Here is an 18,729-nt window from a genome sequence, read left to right as displayed (position 1 = left end):
ATTCCATTGCCCTCTTTTTTGGTTTTCTGTTTAGTTGCTCACAACATTTTAGAATGAGTAGAAATCATGTTAGTCACCGCTTCCATTCTTCTCTAGACTGCTTTTACATTGTGGGTTGTTTCTGACCTGTTGATAGGCAGATTTAGAAGGATCATTATGTCAGTCATGTTATACCAAAACCAATTTCACAGTCTTCCATGTGCCTTTGGCACCTTAGCCACTCTCCTCCAACCTCCAGTCCTGACTATGTTTCAATATAGGGTTGTGTAGGTTGAGCGCTCTATGAAGGTTGCTAGCTGAGAGGACAAGTGAAAGTTGAAGTATAGTCCTATTCCACTCACCAGCCTTGGGGCTCTTGTCCTGGATGAAGAGCGATTTTTCCTTAATTCATGCAAAGGCTTCACGTAGAGGCATGGAGGTTCTCACCCTCATCACTCTGGTGCTCTACACCCACACTATTCAAAACTATAAGCTATGACCATTTGGAAGCATAGAATCTATATGGTGAAAAAATCAAAGTGCTTCACATGTAGTAGAGGTTGATTATGTTAAACTTTTGTTTCAGCTATGAGTGTATGGGTTTGTCCTTGAAGCCTGGCGGTTCAAACCCACCAGTCACTCCTCGGAAGGAAGGTTGGGCAATCTACTTCTATAGTGATATTGCCTTGGAAACCAAAGGAGGAGTTGCTATGAGTCAGGTCCGACTCAATGGCACATAACAACAACAACTATATAAAATTTCTTTCTTTCTGTAGGTATTGGCCAACAGTGTTTGAAAGGTATTGTGTCTAATTATTATAGTCATAATAAAAACCAAAAAACCAAACTCACAGCCTTCAAGTTGGATCCAAGTCATAGCGACCCCTCCTTGGGTTTCCGAGGTGATATCACTATGGAAGTAGATTGCCCAACCTTCTTTCCAAGGAGAAGCTGGTGGGTTTGAACTGCCAGCCTTCTGGTTAGTAGTCAAATGACTTAGGCACTATGCCACCAGAACTCCCTATAGTCATAACAGATTAATAATAATAACTAATGGTAGTATGGGAGCTCTGGTGGTGTAGTACCTACGGCATATGACTGTTAACGAGAAAGATGGCAGGTCAAACCCACTGACCACTCCTCAGGAGGAAGGTTGGACAATCTACTTCTGTAGTGATGCTGCCTTGAAAACCCAAGGAGGGGTCGCTATGAGTCAAAAGCCACTCAATGGCAGTGAGTTTGGTTTCTTTGTAATGGTAGTATATCAATATAGTATGTTGTAGAATACTAAAAATTATGAACACATCATCATACTTAGTTCTCAGAATTTTAGGAAGTTGATTAGGATTATTACATTCAATTGACAGTTAGATGGAAAAAAAAATGGAATCTCAGATGGATACAGGGTTTTGCTACTAAGTTCCTCAACTAGCTCTAGAGTGGTAAGAAAGGAAGGTCAAATGCCATGTTGTAAAATTCAGTGTTTTATTCTGAATGACCATGGATGATTTAAAAAACAAAACAAACAAACAAACAAAAACAAAAAAAAAAACCCAACTGGTGGTGACAACTTAATCTTTCTGGGATAAAACATAGGTAAAATGGCTTTCTCTGTGGAGGTGAGGCTACATGGCAGTAAAGTCCCCTAGGTGACAATATTCAGAAGTGTGTCCAGGATCAAAGAAGGTGTTTAGATTGACCTGTTGATATTTCTGAGGTAGGGGACTGATTGCATATGTGAGCCATAAAGAGAGGAGTAAAAAAGTAGCTTATTTGAATGGGGAAATTTCTACCTAAAGGGGTAGGTCAGAAAGAAAATAATAAAATAATAATAATAATTATAAGTTAAAAATTACAATGACAAAAAGAACTGGTTTCATTGTGTTCTTTTACAATTTCCTGTGGAATATGGATGAAGACCTTGGATCTAAGGCAACAGAACACCTTTTCACTGTCACTGAAGCAATTTCTCTAAATGCTCTACAGTGACCTAAGAGTTAATGCAGAGCCCCAGGAATCTGGATCTTGCCTGAGTTACTCTCTGGGGAGATTGAGCTCCACAACCATACATTGAGCTGGAAGAAGAACATTTTAGATTTAACTATTTTTACCAGTATATAATTCAATCACAGAATGTAAGATTTAAAGAGATCCTTAGAGATAATACGGCACACTCTCTTAATTTGACAGTAGAGTGAACCGACACCCCAGAGGTCACAGGCTCAAAGTCATATATACGTGAGCATTGGTCAGAACCCCTTGTTGGGCTTGGTTTCTCCTAATCCTATTGTGTACTCTTTGATGAAGTTGAAAACCTATGGTTTCTCTCAAAGGTGAACACAATATGAAAGATAGAATGTGGTGCAAACTTTGATGTTTCAGATTAAATCAGAGAGTGGCCACCTTATTTAGCACTGCATCAACCAGCAGCCTTGCCCAGGCTTCTTCGCTAAGCAAGTAGTCCTCTGGCTGCAGAATCTCAGTCTATTCAAGGTGTTTATGGCGTTGACCTCCAGTGTAGGAGCTCTGGTGGCCTAGTGCTGAAGGCATTTGACTTAAACGGCTGGAGGTTCACACCCACCAACCACTCCTTGGAAGGAAGATTGGGCGATCTACTTCCATAGGGCTACCTCCTTGGAAACTCAAGGAAGGGTCACTACGAGTCGGAACCAACTCCTAGGCAGTGAGTTTGGTTTTTGGTTTTCAACTCCAGTGCACTTAACTCCAAAAAGCAGCAAATAAAGCTGACTCTCGGGTGGGAAAAGGGTACTTATGAAGTGGAACCTATTGCTACAGCATGAAAAACAGATAAAAAAGTAAATTTTGAGACAATTCAAGCTATTTCAATCTAGCTAAAAATAATTTTGTAAGCTTTTTTAAAAGATTCCACATAATCACTTGTCAAGATCTCAATTTTTATTTTCTAACAATATGTTAAAAGTTCTTTTAAATTTTTTTTTTTTTTTAAATGATTTCCACATAGTTGTCTATTATGTTACTACTGGGTTGATCTCCTTTCTAGATTTGGGGAAATTTTCAATGACTTCATTAAAAATATGAATTTTCACTGTAGAAAATATTTATCTTTCTCTCTTTCCCATTTTCTTTAAGACTAATGAAATTAGTAATAATTAAGGGAGGAAACCAATAAGTCAAGAAAAGAGCAACAAGCAAACAATAGCCTTGGTTTTTATGGTTTAAAATTTAAATGCACATTTAAAAATGTATAGAGGTTTCTTCTTATCTTTAACTGGTCCTTTGCTGTGGAGTGAGGAGGTCTGTGCCCAGTGGGTTAGCTCTTGAACATTGGTGAGTAGACTTTTTGATATTATTTTACTCATACTAAGGTCACCTTTTATTTAACGTTCTAGTATCAAATGAATACTGGTCTCTAGAGACCCAAAGGTAATTTTGAAAAAATTAATACATGATTAGTAAAACAGATACTGCCTTCATTTTTATTTTTAAATATAAGTTTTCCATTATGTTTAACACAATGGTACCTCTTCCACCCCAACCCCCCTCTCTTCACAGTTAAAAATAAAAGCTCGGGGCCCACTCGTCAGGCGGTGAGCAGGCAGGGGGATGCGGTAATGCTCGCCTGGAGCCTTCACCAAGGATGATAAGCCTGCATGAATTTTACGAGTCTCAGTATCAAGGTTGCCCTCGCCCAAGGGATTTAAAAATAAGGGGGGGGGGGGAAGAGAAGGCAGATGTATGAATAACTGGCATTGTAAATCTTCACCGTGGCAACCTACAGCTAGAAAAAGTCTGTGATGGGTTCATGACTTGAGAAGAAAGCGACACAGCAGAATGTGAATGGATTTTCTTCAGCTACTTAATACACTGCTTAGAGCAGCTTAAGGGGGTGCGTGTGAGTGTGTGTCCCCGACGGGGAGTGTGTGTGTGTGTGTGTGAGTGAGAGAGAGAGAGAGAGAGAAAGAGAGAGGAGAGAGAGAGAGAAGAGAGAGAGCGTGTGTAAGGGGAGGGGCTCTCTGGAAATTCGTTAGAAGGAATTACTAGTGTTATACAGTTTGCCAGCTTTGGGGGCAAAAAGAATACCGCTTAGCCTCGGAATATAAATGACTGGATTTTGCTTGGGGGGAAAAAAAGCCGTGGGGGAGGGGCGAAGGATTATGCAAGCGAGTAACAATGAGCAAATTGGACCCTCCACAACACAGCACAAGGTCACGGCGAAAGTCACCGTGTTGGTTGGTGGAAGGTGGTTGATAGGAGAAAATGGCTCATGATAAATAGCTTCCCATTTTGCAAAATCTGGCAGTTAATGAAAATAAGATGCATTTGAGTAGTCTATATGAACACCTGATTTTTTTTCCTTCTCCCGCTCTCTTTTTTCTGTACACATATATACACAGGCACAAGAGGGTGTGCGCGCGCGTGCATGCGCGCGCGCGCGCGCGCGCACACACACACACACACACACACATACGCAGGGCCTGCTGATGTATGAAAGCAAAGCACTGGCTCTAATTGTGCAATTATAAAACGGAAATGATGCAGGTTTGGCAACACAGGGAAAGAAGGCAGCTCAATAACATTGTTTAATAACAAGCAAATAAAGCTCAGAGGGGAAAGAGGTGACTATTTCTGCTTTAGACTCATTAAGGAGCCTGAGACATATTGTAAAAGAGTGATATTTAATTATGGGCTGGACTGATAACAGAGAGCAGGGCCTCACTGGGAGAAAGAGACCCTGTGCTCCTAGGAGCTCACAGCTCCAAACATCAATTACCATGATTATCTACCCGGTGCTTACAAAATGCACCGTCTCCATGTTCCATCAGCGACCCGTAAACAGGCATTGCATAGGCAAATTTATGGGCACAGCCAGCCAGGGCCAGGTGGAAAAGCAAGCCTCCCATTGGTGGCTTCCAAGCAAAGAAGGAAAGAAGCAAAGGAAAGAAAAATCTGTCTTTTGCAGTGCTGAAAGTACAATTTATTACAGAGCATTTGCAGAAGATAGCATTTGTTGCCCTGCTGCTATTTTTTCTTTCTTTTTTTTTTTTTTTGGCCTCTGTTGCCTGTCTGAATGAGAAATGGGTGTACATTAACCAACTCCAAGTTGACATGATCCCATCACTTTTGGGTGCTGTAGGGGTTAGGAGTTCAAAGGCCCCAGGTTTTAGGAGACCCTTTAACTTTAGGGATTAGGTAGGGCAACTTGTTTGTGTGCTTGCCTAAAACTAGAATTTGGTAGAATGGAAAGTGCAGCAAGGAGGATAGTGTCTTATTCTACATACATCAAGAAGCACAATTTTGTGATTGTGTGACTTTTTGTTGTGGATTTTGTGTATTTGGAGGAGGATACTATGAAGTTCAATAATTAAATAATGTTTAGAGATTGTTGTCATACCAAATCTTCTCTTAAAAAATAGTAACTCTGTTTGCCTACCAGTTGTACTAAAATTTCAGTCTCTACATATAAAGCATTCCCACAACCGGCTAATTTTTTGATAAAATTGCTCCTCTATTTTTTATTTTCAGTGTATGTATTTATATTTAAGAAAAGGAAGTATCATCCTATTTCAATGTTCATGACAAACTTTTTTGAGGTAGTGTTACCTCTGTAGGTGAGTGCTCAGGTACAGGCCATCTGAACTTAATCACAAGCCTTTTGAATCACCTTGTTTGAATCACCTTTCTTGTGTCGAGAAAAAACTAATGTTGGACTGCAGAATCAGGTGATTGGACAGAACAACTAGATGTGGTCAATAGGCCACAGAAGGCCTGGTTCTCCTCTATTCCTACCATCTGGCTCTCCAGCTAGAATTACTTGTGCCTTACAAATTGATAAGTACTGAGGAATACTACTGTCTGCAAATGTTCTTGTCAGCCCCATACTGAAGAACAAAGGAAATTTGGGCTACTTTTTAATTCTACCCTCTCAGCTCATCAACACTTGGTTTGCATTAAAATGTAAGAACATTACACTCCACACTCTGCTGATAATCAGAAAGTACAGCTTTGAAGTTTCCCTATTTCTCAGCTACCACCCATGACAGATGTTTGCCAGAGAAAAACTCAGGGGGCATTTTATTGCAAGCATTTTGGCTGAGAACGGTAACCATTGTGCTACTTAATATTTCAGCAATCTTTGGTGTAATCAGGGAACAGCAGTTACTTATTTATCTTATGTCTTGCTCCTTCCTAGCTCCCCATCACCATTGCACGACCTCTGAAGACACACATTAATTTCACCTCAGTATTTCTATGGCATCAATTAATAAAAACTGACTACGTTTTCAACAAACGCACATGTCCTGATAAATGAGGGTCCTGACTTAATTGCTCTGTAAATTAAGAGTTCACAGTAGTGACAATAGAGAATAGTTTTAATATTTAAAAACTCATTAAATTTGTGTACTTTTTGAATAATTAAAGTCACAGGACCTCTTTAAAGAGCTGATTTGTTTCATTCTTAAATGCATATCCCAGATGAGGACAATTCACCTGCCTAGAAAAAAAGTTGGGTGATTTTCTGAATTACTAAATTTGGTTACTCCTTGTCCTGACTGGTGAAAGGATCTGGTTTCTTTTTCTTTTCTTTTCCCCCCTCCAATGACAATGACTGAATTAAAAGGTCCTAGTATAAGGGTTTTAAGATCAGTGTACCTAAAGGGAAAGATGCAAAAGCAAAAGGTACATGTTTGGTTTGACCTTTTTTCTTTTATATGAACTAAACTTTTTCTTTTGCATTTGATTGTTTTTGTTTCATGTATGATCTAATTTTTAGATATATATGTTTTTGGAGAAAGAAGTTTTGTTGTTTTTTGTTTATGACTTGCAGCTGAGTAAAGATCTAAACTTTTAAGTATGTGTCATGATGACAAGGCTTGAAAGGGTCTGTGTAAACCACAAATCCTGAGGATTACAAAAGGGAGGCTTTGGCTAAGGAGTTTACATCTAAACCCCAGAATAACCACTAAATACATAGAAGGGAGGTTTTCCCCTGTATATCAGAAGTTTGACTTTAACAGTGATGATTTGCTCTACAAATGATATATGATTGCCTAGCCTAGTGTTAACAGTTGGGAAGGAATCTAAGCCTAAATCAACGAGGCTCCTGTTTCATCTTTGCACTTTTCACATTTCTTACTTCTTATGTCCACGTGCCAATGTTAGTATTGTCATCATTATTTACTCCGAGACTAAACTGCTGCTCATGGTAAACTTAGCATTCAGAGATGACTGGAAGTTTTGAAGTATGAACTCTCTCTAGATGGCAAACATAGGGAACCCTGTCTGATGTCTGTTCCTGAAAACTTATGTACCATTTGTGAAAGAATCATATTTATGTGAATTTTATGTTTTTGAAAACAAAAATTAAAAAGCTGGAATGAAAGGCACTTTGGTTAAAATAGAGCATTAATCTATTCGCAAACCAAACTTACTATGGTAAAGAGGTGTCTACAGAAAAGGAGACAATACGGATAAAGCTTTTTCTTTTTTTTTTTTCCCTTTCAGGTCTGAGAGAATGAAATGGATTTTCCAGGATGGGAAATGGACATGTATATTATTCTTTAAGTGAGTACTAGTCTAGATTTTGTGTCTAAAAAGAAAGTGTGGTAGCAATTTACCCTTGTGATAGTGTGTCCCTCTGCCCCTCCAGTGGAAGAAATTATAAAACTCCTGAGGAAAGTAGATAAGAAATGCACTCAGAGTAAAATAAAATATAAAATGTAAACCATTTTTTATACCATCAATTCATTAACAGGACCCTTGCTTAATGGCTCTCTGTCTTAGACTACAGGCTATAATTCTAGAGTTCTCAACTATAAGGAAACTATTATATTAAAATACTCTCACAATGAATCCCATGGGATTGGGGAAAGCTATGTTGCAAATGGGATTTTGCACTGTGTGAATTGCCAATCCCAAAAGATTGTGAAATCCTGTGGCTAGGCACAGGTTCTGCAATATGTGCATTTGTGAAAAGGGAATGTCACTACTACATATTATTTATTGTTTTTGGCAATAATTTTATAAACTTTTCAAAGCATATCATATTCAAAAATACTTCTATAAAGGCTGCAAAATTTAAACAAAATCTCTCTGGATATGGTACCATCATGCATTCCTTAATTTGTTCTAATATTTTAAAAATTTTATTTGTCTTAGAGAACAAATGAAAACTATAAGTTAATAAGGCTTATACATAACCTGTTGAAAAGAAGGTGTAGCAAATGCTACAATGGACATTACTGAGCAAAAGAGAAGAAAAAGGAGTAAAATTTAGAATGGAAGTAAGAATAAATGCAGAAAAGATCATGGGATATTACAGTATCCTTTCTCTTTGTAGCTTCTGTTTTGGGTGTGTGCAGATGAGAAGGGAAAAGAAATGGATATGCAGAGAGAAACACATGGTGGAAAATAACTCAAGACCACAATACACCAAGTCACTCTCCCCAATAAAAATGTCACTTCACATATTAAAGGACAGAGGGAGTGCAGAATTGCCCATATTAAGTGGTTGCTTTGTCACAAAGCATTCACTAAAAAGAAAATTGGTTAAATCTGACCACATCATACTTTGCCTTTTTCAGAAACCCATGAAGCCCCTGTTTTATAACTAATATAATGGGCATGTGGAAACCTTTCTCCATCCACAAGGGGGCAGAAAGGATCCCTTTGATTGGCCAGGGAACTTTGGACTTCAACTTCAATTTTGAATAATTGTTATTTGCATAGCCTTTTTATTGTCAGATATTGCTCTTTCTGTCACTAGGACATACTCATATAGACTTCTCAAAGAAACATCATAAATCTGCATTAAAGTTCTGAACTTTAAATGTCTTACTTTACACTAAAGAAAGATGATGAAGATTCTGGGTCATACATGTGGTGGTCTTCCTTTATCTGTGGATTTGCCTTTTGTTCCTTTCAACATCTATGCCATTTGTTTACCTTTTAATTCTGCCATTCTTTTACAAGAATATAGAAATTTTATTTTTTATAATTGTAATGACTACTACTTTTTATGGTATTTTTCACTGAAACTATCCTTTAATAAGTCAAATTCTTTATCCCTCTGTACGCTTCCTGGCTTTTGGTTATAATGTGAACAAGATCCTGGAATGAAAGGGCACCCCTACTATATGACTGGAATATAAAGTCATCTTGAGCTGGTCTCACTCTCTCCAGGATTGTAATACTCAGTGGCACGCCATCATCTTCATCAATAGCTGAATCCAAACAAAGCAAAAAAAACAAAACAAAAAACCCAGCCATTTTGGAGGAAAACTAATGTTAGGAAATATCACATTTTTCACATATAACACAACATACTCATGTAAACAATGCACACACACAGGATACACATGGCATGTATAGGAAACTAACATGCAAGAGGTTGTGTGACATGCCAAAAAAAAAAAAAAAGAAAAAAAAAGTATAACGTATGTGTTATTTGTGTAAGAATATGGTAATTAAAATAATAAATACACTCAAGGAAGCCATAAAATATAGTTTTCTTTCCTGGTGCCAAATGTCTAGGTGAACTGAAATATAATCTTTTAGCATCTGCACAAGTAAAAGAAAAAAAAAAGAAGGCTCAGGAATGGTCATTAGAGTTGGTTGTTCATCACATTTTAAACAAGTTACATCTGTTGACCAGCCCTAAATTCCACTTAACACATGAGATCTAATGAGAGATCGCAGTTGGAATTAATAGATGTGAAATGGTTGAGTTTAAAAAGCACATCTTTACTATCCCATGTTGAGAATCTGACATTTAAGAAAACTAAAGCAACATTCAGTAGCATAAGCTCTCTAGTACATAGAGATTTTCTAAAAAAAAAAAAAATCATAATAAGAAACATGAAGTCTATTAACTCCACTAGAAAGCCAAACCACATGGAGGTAGCCAGTGAAAAAGCACAGCTCTTATAATTTAGTCTAAAAATCTGCCAATACAGCCATGCGTCAATTGCTTATTCCCATATGACATCCCACAATCTTGCCAGAAGAAATAAAATAATGAAACCAACCAAGGTGATTTCAAAACCACCTTCCTTTCCTTCAGAAGCAAGATATAAAAATGCTCTTAGAATGTTTGTGTTATTTTCGGGGGTGATGGCCCCTTCTTGACACAAGCGCTGACTCTCTGGTAATGGACTCTACTGTGCATGCATTTAGATTCCCTTTGTGGTCCATTATCTGTCCCTTGGAGGCTTTAGTGACAGGGCTGTGCCTTAATGAGTTTCTGGGATATGCATGGCATTGATTAGACACATACTAGATGTACTTTAATGCCATGGTAAAATCCATAATAAGTAAATCCTCAATAACAAATATGCAATCAAAGTGGTCAATAGCTCAGTGTTTCCTAAAATTATATACTCATAGGCACTTGATTAAAAGTTTACTCATGTCAAGGCTTTCCTTTCCTTCAATCTTCTAGCTTTTATGTCTTCAGTTCTCACTTCATGGATATATTTCTATGCTGTTTTCTGACTCTTAGAGCTGGGTTATTTCTTCAAAGATTTTGATGATCGGTATTACTTTTATTTTCGTAAGTCACAAAATAAAGGAGCTCTGAGAACCTATGTTTTATATGTGAAAATGGTGCACTGATTGGTAGTTAGTGGGCCCTTTGCTTTGAGTACAGGAGCTCTGGTGGTATAGTGGTTAAAGTGTTTGGCTGCTAACAAAAATGTTTGCGCTTTGAATGCACCAGCTGCTCCATGGGAAAGAGATGAAGCAATCTGTTTCTGTAAAGATTGAAAGCCTTGGTAACTCTGTGGGGGCAGTTCTACTCTGTCATGTAGGATTGCTCTGAGTCAGAGTTGACTCGATGGCAGTGGGTTTGATTTGGTTTAGTTTTGCTTTGAGTTGTTTCTCTTGATGGATTTATACTGATTGTTTTGTTTCAGTCTTACCTGGTCCTGACTATCCTCCTCTCAACTGTTTCTTTTCTAGTAATAATATTAATGCATTGTCATTAGGCTGTGTAAAAAACTGCAACCAACAGACCTAATTTGATAAGAGTATTCATGACCTTGGCTTCACCAGCCCAGTTCTTTGTTCAAGGATCAAACCAACCACAGATGCCATAATCATCCGATACTCTTCAAAAATATCACAATTTCACCCGCATCTCTATTAAGTACTACAGAACTATAAAACACTGTATTTTCAGAAGTTATCTATATAATAGAAAATTTGCCTTTGGGATTTTTAAAGGTAGTTTATCACTCTTGGAGAACAAAACAGACATGTCAAACCAATTATGCATACAGCTGTCTAATTGCTTGCACATTGGAAGCCACTAGGAACTGTCACTGAAAGAGACAGATGTAAATCTGGACCATGGTATCCTGTGACTATGACAAGCTCATGGCTCTGCTGTGGGCTGGCCTCTTCCGTTCTCCAGCTACAGAAATACTTCAATCTCATCTAGTGATGTTGCTGGGATTCCTTATGTAGAAAATTTAAGAAGCTTAATATGACCTGAATGAGACAAAATGGAAAAACCTCAAAAAAGGAAATGCTTCTTTGATCTAAAACACAAATTCTGCTTGAACTCCAATAATGCAGTTCAACTTAATAATAATAGAACCAAAGGAGATGTTCAGCTAGATGAAAGCCAGAAATTTCCTGATTGTACTGAAAGATGGATTTTTATGATGCATCTGGGGTTCTTTGACATGAAGGAGAGTCGAGGCACATTCTGAGCTCTGGATAAACTAGGGATAAATAGCTTAAAATTCTGTTTGAAGGAGAAAAACTGATCATCAAGAGCTCTGAATATATGAACAGTTTGACTATAATTCAGGTAATGACAGTAATAATGATATGAAAGCAACTAGACATTATTATGATAAGTTCTATGCAAACATTCAACAGACTAGGATGTTTCTGTGAATCCAGAAGTCAGAATCCAGCGGTATCTTGGGACTTTTTTTTTTTTTTTTTAATAGCATTCTGTGCCCAGCAAGCTTGCTTAACTGGTCCTTCTCCTCTGGTCATATACCCTTAACCCAAGGACTACACTTGAAACAATGAGCAGAGAGGCTCATAAACTATTATTAAGATCCTCAACTATCCTTCATTTATCTCATCTCTGCCTCTTCACTCTTCATCTTTTGGATTCTGCTGTATCTTACTTTGACATAAAATTTCTAAAGGAAATAGTTTGCAGATTATCATCTATAGTTAACTTAAATTCAATGATTTGAGTACTCCAGTTTAATTTCTTTTAGTGGTGTGATTCATTAGTGAATTCATTAGTAATCAATATATTTAAGAAGTGTGTGTGTGCATATTTGCTATCACACACAGTGTTCTAAATAGCATATCATGTAACTTGGGCAGAATTTCTAAATCTTGATTATTTAAACAAAAGCAGATTTTACCTCTATAGATCTTTAGAAAGATTTCCAACAACTTAAAAAAAAAGACAAATGGGTTATTTGGTTTTAATCTAACATGTGCATCTTTTTGGTTTTCATAATATTCCTCTTTATTTTCCATTATAAAGGAGTTGGTTATACAATCCAACATGAAATATTTGTAAAAATCCAGAACTTGAATAGACTGTTTATTAGTCCATACCATTTCAGTCTATTCAGATCCTAATATTATTTATGATACAAATTTCTGTGTAACTTAGTTTAATCCTGAGGCTGGGGAAGTGAACGCTACATCAGATTCTCAGGGTTTCTTTCCTATCAGGAATTTTCTCTTAAGATGCACTGATAAAATGTTGATTACTTAGAAAACAAAGTTGCAATATTCATCACTTGTGAGCACCATGACAAATTACAGAGCATTGTCGTTTAAATTAAATGTTAAAGTAGGTTAGTCCAGACATTAATAATGGTGCCTGTAATTAGCCCAAACACGGATGAAATATCAACAAATTAACTGTTTTTGAAGAATAAAGAAAGTCATATTCTAAACACTCAAGTATGAGCATTGAGGTCTTTAAACAAATGATGTCACGAAGTCTGGGAGGCTTTGTCATGTTCAGTAAATTAGCATGGCCTAACCACAGCAGAAAATTTCCTTGAGCTGCAATAAAGCCTAAATGCTTTCAGACTCCCATGATCCTTTGTAGTCATCATTTTAAAGCACTGCCTTAGTGAGCTAAACCTGTAAAGTTTTCTTTTGAGCGGCTGTGAGTTGATTAGATCTATTTCAGCCTAGTAGTGGTAATAGGCTCCTCTCTGCGAAACTGCTTACCCTCTGCTCCCCTGGCAGCTGGAGAGACTGGAATTAATCAGGTCTGCTGGGGACTTCCTCAGCGTCTCCGCAGGCCAGCGACTCTGGAATCATTTACCACAGAATCTGACTGTCAACTCTTTGTCATTTAGGCTTTTGATTATGCTTTCTTTCTTTCTCTCATTTTCTTCCTTTTTTTTTTTCCCAGAAAAAAAAAATAGAAAGGGATGACAGATTATCTTAATGCAGAATTTCACTAGTGACTTATATAGGTATCCAGTGTCACCTATGATCTGCCCTTAAAAAAATAGGAGTATGTGAGGACATGCTATTAAAATTAACTTTTTTCTTTCCTTATTAAGATATATGTCCAACCAAAAGAAAGGCAAACCTTAATAGATGCACTGCCTTTTGATTTCAACTATCTATTTGGAGATCTCATTTTGAAGGACCTTTATGATTTCGGTCAGCAGCATCCCACGAAGTGCTTTGCCTATGTCTCCAGCTAAATTTGCCTGCATTTCAACATGTACAGAAGCACTCCTTAAAACACAAAGCACATTAGCATTCGTGGCAAAACACTTTCAAGTACCCATAGAAATCACAAAGAAACAGATTTAAGTCCCCATAAAAACTTACAAATTTAATTTCAGTATTTGATTTTCTCAGATGCAAATATCTTGATAATTGAGTCAAAATTTTATGCTTATTTTTTTTTTCATAAAAATCCCTTAATGTCATAACAAAAATAAACCACCCAAATCAAAGTATAATTTTACATTAAGTATTTTTATCTTGGGGCAACTTTTTCTCCAATTGAGCAACCACGAATATTTTCTCTTATTTTATCATTCTAATTGTTTGACAGGATTCTGTGTTCAGGGTTTACCCAGCAGATAGAGTAAAGAAATTTAAATATCTTCTCTAGGGTATAACCATAATAATTATATGTAAATGCTAGGACTTAATGTTTCTAAAATTATGATACATAATATTGTAGGAAAAATGTAATCTCCCTAAAAGTATTTTTGCAAACAATATTTTCTTTCACCTAATTGGTATAAAGGCTGTAATAAGTCAAACAGAAATACTGTATATTGCATATGCCAAGATGTAATGAACACATCAGTATCACATAGCCCGTACCAATAAATGTGTGACTGAAACAGACAACAGACGAAATGTGTTTACCTTATGACATGAATACCCTGCTTTCTGTATGAATTTTCTGAGCACTGCAACAAGTTTCAGTTAAGGGACTGTGAATTATGTGAGGCTAGTGTATTCTATATAGATGAGGCTTGCTCATTTGTTCTGTTCTGACACTGTTTATGTCTGGTAGGACCACAAACAGACATAAATATACCACAGATTTGTGGGCTTACTTTATGTGTGTTTGCTGTACGAAGGGTGTGTGTCTCAACCTTCTTTCATGAGAGAATGAGCCCTAGAATAAACTATGCTAAAGATACCCAGCTCATTTACGTCACATTGACATTTTTGGCTTTATATATATTCGAGAATTGTATTGATTTTTTAAAAAGGATGCAAACCTTACTTAAGATCATTTGGGACCTAGATGGATTGGCAAAGCTTCTGCTTCTTGGCCCCTCTCTTTTCCCCATTTCCTCTCCACAGCCTCTTTCTCTGGTCATGGGCTCTGGTTACAGCTGCCATCCTCAAGCTTTATTCTATTTAGAAAGGCAAGAAGCCCAGGTGACTCCCAAGGGTCTTCACCTACATTGCTGATTAACCACCCTGCAGAAGGAAAAACCATCCTGCCACAATGCTCTCTGCTGCCTCATGGTCCCGAAAGGGCCTGCAGACTGCAATTTCTCTGTTGCTCTCAGGTGTCCCAGACGTCAGGGCTATGAAAGGATGTTGCTAAGCTAATTTGGCATTGCCCCTTCCAACAATGCAACATGCACTTGGCAAAATTCAATGAGAGAGAGAGGAAGGGAGAGAGACAGAAAGACACACACACACACACACACACACAGAGAGAGAGAGAGAGAGAGAGAGAGCACGCTGCTCTAATTGAGCTATTTAACAGACTGCAGAGCCACCTGGAAAGCAGCCAATCATTACACAGTGTCTTAATAGTATAGAGACTCTTGAATCATTCCAAGTAAGAAGTTTCACATATTTGTTTGTTTGTTTTATTTTTGTTTGTCTTTTGAGGTGGTGTGGGAAGAGGAGGGAGTGGGAATAAGAGCATAGAAAGGGAGAAAGGGGAGGAAGAATTTTAAAAGTAGGACAAACGGTGGAGCATATGTAAATTCAGATTTTGAAGTAGGAAAACCTAGTGTGTCTTCTAAGACTGGCAAGAAAATAATTTACAGTGGCAAAAAGAAAAAAAAATAAGGAAAGAAAAGAGGGAGTGGGATTTTTATAGGACTTTATGAAGTTTCTTTCTTCCTTCCCTTTGGACAGATAACTGTCTCCATGCTGGTAGATTTCTTTGGCCATTTGTCAATGCCCATTTGTTAAGTGTGGAGCAACTTCTCACGTGCTCTTCTCATGAGGAAGGCTTCAGGTTGGAGCTGTGTACACACGTGATGATTTGCTTTGGGAACTGCCCTTGGACAGAAGAGGATTTGTTGATTGGCAAAATAGCTGGATGAGAAAACTCTGCCAACTCATACCCCTCTTTTCTTTCCAAATTTGGCTCTAAATTTCTCTTTTCCTGGAAGCCTCTGGGACTGTTCCCTCTCAATTTTCTACTTCCAATCCTTTGTATACACATTTTATGTCAGTTTATTCACATAAAATACATTTCTATCAATTGATTTTTTGTTGTTGTTATGGTTATTGTTTTGGAGTCATTGGTATCTGCTTCATCTTCTTGACCAGAGAGTAAATTCACTACATGTGAGGACCATGTCTTTTCATTCTTTTACTTTTCTTTAAAATATATTTTTTTCCTAATACTTGTGTGCTGTAAGCATTTTTAGTATGTTGTAAGCTTTTCTTTTCTCAGTTTTATTTACAAAACTACTGTGGATAATGGTAGCTGTTAGATGAAGCTTCCATTTAGTTAAAATCTTGGCCAAGCCATTAAACATCTCTGTGCCTCATTTTATCAATATTAAGAATAACCACAATGATACATTTTCAATGATACATTACATGTTCTATGAAAATTAATGGATAATTAATGGAGACAGTGCAAGATAGTGATTAAGAGGGTTGGCTGCCTGGTTTGAATTCTGGATCTTACTAACTGTTCAATAATTATAATGCTTTAGATTTACCATTCAGTTTTAGGCTTAACAGCTATTGAGTATTTACTTTGTGCCAGACACTGTGCCCAGCATTCTTTCACTTCATCATCCTAGAAACCCTATGAAAGAGATATCATTGCTAATCCCATTTTGCACATGAGGAAGGTAAAATGCTTAACATAATGTTTAATATATAGTTGTTGTCGTTAGTTGCTGTCAAGTTGATTTCGACTTACGGCGACCCAGCGTGTGCAGAATAGCACTGCTCCATAGGGTTTTTAAGACTGTAACCTTTTGGAAGCAGATGCCAGGCTTGTCTTTTCACGAGCCTCTGGATAGGTTCGAAACACCAACCTTTTGGTTAGTAGTCCAGTGCTTAACCATTTGTACTTTCAGGGACTCTTGGGCATACAGCAGGTACTCAATGATGGTAAAACTAAAGCTATTTGATGACTTCAAAACTTTGTCAAAAGCTGAAATTAAGATAGAGAACCCACTTATGTCTCATTTCCCCATTCTTCCTTAATTTGATTCCTGGTGTATGCTTGACGAAGCAACGCAGATCTGGCATAATGTATATTCAGCCACGAGCACAGTTTACAGCAACGTCAGAAATAAACAGAGTGAAGCCTGCCTGGTGTTCTTGCCAGCCCTGCTTTCCCCCGCACACTATATTCCTATTCTAACATCCCAGCCAAAGGCCCATGAAAGGGTTTTACCACTGAGATTGGCTTCTCCTCAAACTGTCAGAACTATTGCCAAGTGTTGCTGTCAAATAATGGCACATCTTTTCCTTTCAGAATTCTGAGATTCTCTGTGGCTGGAAAAAAAAAAAAAAGGAAAGAAAATAAAAGTACATTTGTATGTGTATGTGTTGTTTGTGTTTCTGTGTGTGCGTGTGTTTTCTCTTGGGGTAACTTATGCTTTGGTCTAATTTATAAATGATTATATCAGTAACTGAACTTGTATGATACTATAGATGTGTCTAGAATTTAGCGAGCAGTTGGTATACCTTGTAAATGCTAACAAAATCTCTTCCATAGCTAAATATTTCCATTGTGTGATCCTCTCGAAAATAGTATAATATTTTTCTTATTATAAATGTAAGTAACATACTTTACTATTTGTTGTTTAAGATAGGTGTAATGCCATCTTCTTGTTCCTGGTTTACTTGACTCAGTTTTCCAAAAAAATTAAGCTAGTGCTATAAGACCATTTATAATATAATATCATTTTTTAAAAGTCTCCCTTTATTAATTGTTAAAAATATTATCCTCCATGGTTCAAAGACACTTAGGGTGATACCAAAAGTTGCGAAATCCAGGATAAAAACCAAAAAAACCACTCACTGCTGTTGAGCCGATTTGACTCATAGTGACCCCTCCTGGGTTTCTGATGCAGTATCTCTAGGGAAATAGATTGCCCAGTCTTCCTTCCAATGAGTGACTGGTGGGTTTGAACCATCAGCCTTCTGGTTAGCAGCCAAATGCCTTAGACACTATGCCACCTGTTGTTTTTGTTGTTATGTGCCATCAAGTCGGACCCGACTCAAACAGACCTCTCCTTGGGTTGCCGAGGCAGTATCACTACGAAAATAGATTACCCAACTTTCCTTCTGAGGAGTGGCTGGTGGGTTTGAACAGTCAGCCTTCTAGTTAGCAGTAAAGTGCTTTAGGCGCCACCAAAGCTCCTGAAATTCAGGATAGTGCTGTGGAAATAAAATAGAGAATGTGTACAATGCACAGAGGATGGACACAATAGTCAAGGTGGATTGTTTTGATATTTTAACAAGAATACTCTCTGGAATAATTATATTTCCCATTTACTGAGCACTTACTATTTTATTACATCCTAATAAAAACAAGAGAAAAAAATATAATCCTTATTTTACAGATTAGGAGCTCTGGTGGCATAGTGCCTAAGGCATTTGACTGCTAACCACCAGGCACTCCTCAGAAGGAAGATTGGGCAATCTACTTCTGTAGAGATACTCCCTCAGAAACCCAAGGAGGGGTCACTATGAGTCGAATCGACTCGATGACAGTGTTTTTTTTTTTTTTTTTTTTTTTTACAGATTAGGACAATAAGGCTGAGAGAAAAAATTTTGTCTGCTTAAGGTCACATGAAAGGAGCCCTCATGGCACAGTGCTTAAGTGCTCTGCTGCAAACTGAAAGGTCAGTGTTTGGAGCTCACCTAATGCTCCATGAGAGAAAAGACCTGGCAATCTGCTCCCATAAAGATTATAGCATAGCAAATCCAGTTCTACTCTGTCCTGTAGGGTTTTTGTAAGTCAGAATTGACTCAGTGGCACCCAACAAACACAGGGTGACAAATTTAGTTGGT

The sequence above is a fragment of the Orycteropus afer genome, unplaced genomic scaffold (assembly GCF_000298275.1).
Source record: "Orycteropus afer afer isolate SDZICR_OR568_19922 unplaced genomic scaffold, OryAfe1.0 scaffold00017, whole genome shotgun sequence".
NCBI classification, from domain to species: Eukaryota; Metazoa; Chordata; class Mammalia; order Tubulidentata; family Orycteropodidae; genus Orycteropus; species Orycteropus afer.
The sequence above is the reverse complement of the archived record's forward strand: the minus strand, read 5'-3'. Positions refer to the sequence as shown.